Source organism: Poromitra crassiceps (assembly GCF_964638095.1).
Source record: "Poromitra crassiceps genome assembly, chromosome: 26".
Taxonomy (NCBI): domain Eukaryota; kingdom Metazoa; phylum Chordata; class Actinopteri; order Beryciformes; family Melamphaidae; genus Poromitra; species Poromitra crassiceps.
In genome coordinates, this window is record NC_139640.1 from 15,393,827 (window position 1) to 15,399,895 (window position 6,069).

Sequence of the window (6,069 nt, forward strand, 5' to 3'; positions counted from 1 at the left end):
GTATCCATGCAAACTTTCTCCTCCTCCTCCTGGGAGGGCGGAGGCAGGGTGACCGGTGGAGATGCACTGTCTCTGTCTCTGCTGCTCTCTCCTTCTCCCTGCTTTATCACCAACAGCTCCACGGCAATAGTAGAAGAAGTAGCAGGCTGCTGCTGCTGATGCAAAAACAAGTTTGATTTGAACATACTTTTTCTTTTTTGGCGGCTCATTCGTCATTTTCCACTCACCTAAAACAAACACATGTCACCCAGAGTGCCTTGCGCCTCCGAAGAAAGCCAAGCAGCGAGTCGGGGCGGGTGGGGGCGGGGGATGCAATATTCTTTTTTTGGATGATGGCGAAGGCTATGCAAAGGCATAACCCGCCCCTCTCTGCCTCTGATTGGCCTAGCGTCAAACTTCCATCCAAACTTCCTATCCTGCATTACATCTCTTTCTACAGTCTGTGGTCAGACCGTCAGACTCAGTGGGTCAGACTCAGACAGACAGCAGTTACGCTTGCTAGCCTGCATGAAACACGCCAGTGTGTTTATGTTTTTAATATAGTCATATATCTATGGTTTATAACGCTGCCGCTACTCTTGTCAGTGCACGTATGTAGCCTATAGACAGAGAATTGATCAAGGGTGATATAAAACATGGTTATTTACAGGGAACTAGCAAGCGTAACTGCTGTCTGTCTGAGTCTGACGGTCTGACCCTATTTATTTAGCTCAGTGGTCTGACCACAGAGATGTAATGCAGGATAGCTAAGCGAATGTGTTTGGATGGAAGTTTGACGCTAAGCCAATCAGAGGCAGAGAGGGGCGGGTTATGCCTTCGCATAGCCTTCGCCATCATCCAAAAAAAAATATCGCGCGGGGGATTGGGTTGCTCGCTTGCTCTACGAGCGCTGGCTGTCGATTCTCCTCTTCCCCCCCAAACTCTCTCTCATATTTAGGGGGGCAAAATGTGACAATCGGCCAGGAGAATGGATATCACTTTGTTGTTAGTCAAACTCACATGCATGTGCTGCGCGGGGGACGGGAGAGGCGCTACGGGGAGAAAGGAAGTCTCTACCCCGGCGGCCTCTCACCAGGCAAGACTGCGGCTTCGCTAAACCCCCGCCTGCGGCCTAGCGGACTTTTTCTCTCTCAAAACAATTGAAAACCACCGTCATGTTAAAGCTGAGCAAGGAGATCGATTTTATTTCACCAGAGCCGAAGGCAGCAACACAAAAGAAATAACTTCTGGAAATAACAGAAGAGAAGGTAAGCCCCCCTAAACTGGTATCCAGCATTGACAGTAGATGCCTACAGTAAACACGATTCTGCCTGACCAATCAGTCGTCTGCAGTGTTTTCACGTCACCGTATGGTACCGGGTCCACAGCCCTGGAACCTCAACAGAGCAGGGACCAAAAGCAACATGACTCAACCCCGACTCAACCCGGGCTGTCCACGTTTTTGATCAGTGGAATGAGACAAAAAAGCGAGACGAGCTGTGCGGGGCCGCATTGATACCAGCGGTGGAAATGGGCCATATGCCTTCTGGAAAAGTGCAGGGGACATGTCCCCTGTGTCTCTGTGTCCCCCCCTGTAAATGATGTCCTTACCTTTGATGGCTCTGTGCTCTTTGACTTGAAGCTGCGTATAGAGGCCTCTATTACAGCAGCGTACCTGAGAGGGAGAAGGAGTGTGAATGAGTCTGTCTGCTTTGCTTCAGCACCACCAGAACCAGCTTACAACTGACAAGCGGTGTTTAACACAACCGCCAAGGGGTCATTTTTACCCCCCTGGAGTTTTCAAATGCATGTAACTGTGAAAATAAAACCCCTACATCTCTGAGTTCATGACTTTTCCCTAACCCTAACCCTAAAATGGTTTTATTGATCATTAGGTGAATGATGGGGGGGTGGGATGAAAAGAAACATAAATATGGTCATTTATACCTAGAACCGCCAAGGAGTCATTTTTACCGCCTCATATAAAACATGCCGCGCGCAACATTTGCACCATGACCGGTTGCGTAGCAACGCCCATTGTTTTTACTCAAGATGTCTTTTGGGCTTGCCTTACAGTAAGCTAGATTAGCCACATACAGTAGCCTATCTTAGAAAAGAAGAGACGTCACAGTAACAACAGAAGAAGAATGAATGTCCAGAGGCAGTGAAAATGCTTCAGGACATGAGTGAGGGAGAATCTGATGGGGAGAGCAGAGCTGACTGATCCTTCATTTTCACCTGATGCTGAAAAGTCTTCATATCAGGAGGAGTACGAGCCTCCACAGTGTAAACAAGGCTTCTGGTGACAGGTCATGTTACAACTCAACTTGAAAATGCATGACTCTAGCTATACAGTAGCATATGTAAGGGATAATGTATACTGAGCCGGTGATTACTGTGGAAATAATGACCGACAGGTGAATGATTTAGCCCGACGCGCAGCGGAGGGCTTAATATTCACCTGAAGGTCATTATTTCCAGTAATCACCGGCTCAGTATACATTATCCCGCTTAGAACACGGCCTACAACTAAATCATTCAATAATCTGACAAAAATAATTATTCAAATAGATTTTTTAATAGCGTTTTCAACACAAAGCGGTTTCATTCGTAATTGGCACACAAGACACCACAGCTGCAACTGGTTGGCCTAATTAGTAGCGTCTGCGGACAAAATGCTCTTACCAACTGATTAATCCAGGTGTGGCAGAGCAGCGGTCGGTTGTCGAGAAATAATGACCGGTGAATATTGTTGATTGACCAATCAGAATCGAGTATTCGAGAGAGCCGTGTTCTAAAGACTATATAATATATAGAGCCACTCTGCTGTCAGAGCACAATGACAGCAGCCACTTGTTTAGTTTGACCAGACTTATTTATTTGACACATTCCATGTAATTTTAGGAGGTTTCAGCTGAACTAATTCTACATATTTATATTCTTTAGTGTCTCAACCACTGCAAGTTCTGCGCACACGTATATGAGACAGGCAGGGACAGGATGGTTAGGAAAGCGGGACTGTGCAGCCAAACACAGCGTCCTCTGCCCCTTCCTCTCCCTCTCCCTCTCTCTCTCTCTCCCTCTCTCAATTCAATTCAATTCAATTCAAAGAGGCTTTATTAGCATGACCATAGTGAGTTACAGTATTGCCAAAGCACATTGTACATCGTAGTACAGACATAGGAAGAAAAAAAACAGAAAGAGTTTGTAACATACAGAACGGAAACATTATGTTACTTGTAACAAAATACAGGTAGTTCGAACAACAACCGTGTCAACAATATTTTGTATTGAAATATATACAGATATTTACATATTGATTGTGCTTGAAATAGAGAGAGGGAAGGGACGATGTATGTGTGTGTGTGTGTGTGTGTGTGTGTGTGTGTGTCTGTGTATGTGTGAGTGTGTGGGGGGTGATGTGTTTTTTCTGGAGAGGCGTTTGTGTGTTTGTGTGTGTGTGTGTGTGTGTGTGTGTGGACAAGGTGCTCACTCACTGTCCCTCAGACTGTGACAAGTCTGTATGTATTTAGCTGCTGTGTTGCAGCTTGTCCTCTCCTCTCCCAGCAGGACAGCTAGTTTGTTGATGTTAGGGAGGCTTCTGAAGCCTGGGTGGGTCTGTTCCATTTTGGGGTAATATTCATTTCTGATAGTGTTATATTTGGGACAGGTGGTGAGGAAGTGCAGCTCTGTTTCCACCACTCGTATGTCGCAGTGTGAGCACAGCCTCTCTTCTGCCGGCAGCCATGTTTGCCTGTGTCTGCCTTTTTCAATGGCCAGGCCGTGCTCACTGAGTCTGTACTTCGTCAAGGTGGTTCTCAGTTTGGTATCAGTCACTGTGTGCAGGTATTCTGCCACAGTGTACTGTCTTTTTAGGGCCAGATAGCATTGCATTTTGTTTTGGGTTTTGGTTTGTGTTTCCCAATGAGTAATATAATTTTGTTTCTGTTGAGTTATAATTTGGTGTATTTTGATGTACTGGTCCTGAGGCTGTGGAGGGTTAGTATGTGTTAGTGAACTGAGCGTCAGGACCAGCTGAGTGAGGGGACTGCTTTTGCTCAAGTCTTGGTATTGCAGGGCTTTGTAATGGTATGAGTGGGGGTCACTGTTTTTCAAATGTTGCCAGAATTTGATTGCCCTTTTTTGTATTTTGATCAGTAAAGGATATTGGCCTAATTCTGCCCTGCATGCATTGTTTGTTGTTTTCCTCTGGACGTGTAAGAGGTTCTTACAGAACTCTGCATGCAGGGTCTCAATTGGATGTTTGTCCCAGTTGCTAAAGTCTTGATTTGTGACAGGACCCCACACTTCACTGCCATAGAGGGCAATTGCTTCAATTACTGATTGGAATATTTTTAGCCAGATTCTAATTGGAATGTCTACAAAAAATTGTCGTTTTATGGCATAGAAAGCCCTGCGTGCTTTTTCTTTCAGTTCATTCACTGCGAGGTTAAAGTTTCCTGTGTTGCTGATTTTTAGGCCTAGATAATTGTAGTTCTGGCAATGTTCAATGTGGTTTCCTCCTAGTGTAAATGTAAATGTTTTTCCCTGAGATCTGGGCCTTTTTTGAAATATCATAATTTTGGTCTTTTTCATGTTTACTGCCAGGGCCCAGGTCTGGCAGTACTGCTCCAGCAGGTCCAGGCTCTGCTGTAATCCCTGTTCAGTAGGAGACAGCAGAACCAGATCGTCTGCATAGAGCAGGAATTTAATCTCTGAGTCGTGTAGAGTGAGGCCGGGTGCTGCTGATTGTTCTAGGATTTTTGCCAATTCATTGATATAGATGTTGAACAAGGTTGGACTCAAGCAGCATCCCTGCCTCACCCCTCGTTCCTGAGAGAGGAAATTTGTTCTTTTATCACCAATTTTTATGCCACATTTATTTTCCGTATACATTGATTTAATGATATCATATGTTTTACCCCCTACACCACTTTCAATAACTTTATAAAATAATCCTTGGTGCCAAATAGAATCAAAAGCTTTTCTGAAGTCAATAAAGCATGCAAAAATGTTGTTTTTATTTTGTACTACATGTTTATCAATTAGGGTGTGTAGGGTGTAAATATGATCAGATGTGCGGAATTTTGGTAAAAATCCAATTTGGCTTCTACTCAAGACATTGTGTTTCGTAAGGAAATCTAGCAGTCTAGAATTTATAATTTTACAGAAAATCTTCCCCAGATTACTGTTCACACAAATGCCTCTGTAATTATCAGGGTCAAATTTATCTCCATTTTTAAAGATTGGGGTTATTAGTCCAAGAGTCCAGATGTCAGGGAAGTAACCTACACTCAGAACCAAGTTAAATAACTTTGAGATTGTCAATTGGAATTTAGAGCTCAGGCATTTTAGCATCTCGTTTAGGATGCTGTCAGGGCCAGCTGCTTTCTTAGTTTTTACTTTTTTGATTTTGTCCTTGAGTTCCTGTTCAGTAATAGGGGAGTCTAGAGGGTTCTGGTTATCTTTAATAGTCAATTCTAATTCTTCAAGTTTTTTGTTTATATGTTCCTGGTTAGGGTTTGTATTTGATTTAACTTCTTTAAAGAGTAGTTGGAAATGTTGGGTCCATATTTCTCCATCTTGTATTGCCAATTCTTCTTGTTTGGATTTTTTCAGTTTGTTCCAATTATTCCAGAACTGATTTGTATTGATCGACTCCTCTATTAGTGTCAGTTGCTTGTAGGTGTATTGTGCTTTCTTGGTTCTGAGTGTACGTTTGTATTGTTTTAATGTTTCACAGTAAAGAAGACGAATGTTTGTATTATTTGGATCTCTATGTTTCTGATTGGATAATGCTCTAAGTTCTTTTCTGATGTTTTTGCAGTCTTGGTCGAACCAATCATCTTCTTTTTTGAGTTTGCGTTTGGGTTTGTTCTGTTTCAATTGCGATTTCTGTGCTGCTCTTATAAACATGGTATTTACATTTTGTACTGCCAGATTGACTCCTTCTTTACTGTGAGCATATGTGGTATCCAGAAAGGTATCTAAGAGTGTTTGAATTTCATGGCTGCAAATTGCTTTCTGGAAATCTTCAGTGCTGTTTTGGGCCCATCTGTATGATTTCTTGATATGGAACAGCTTCTAGCT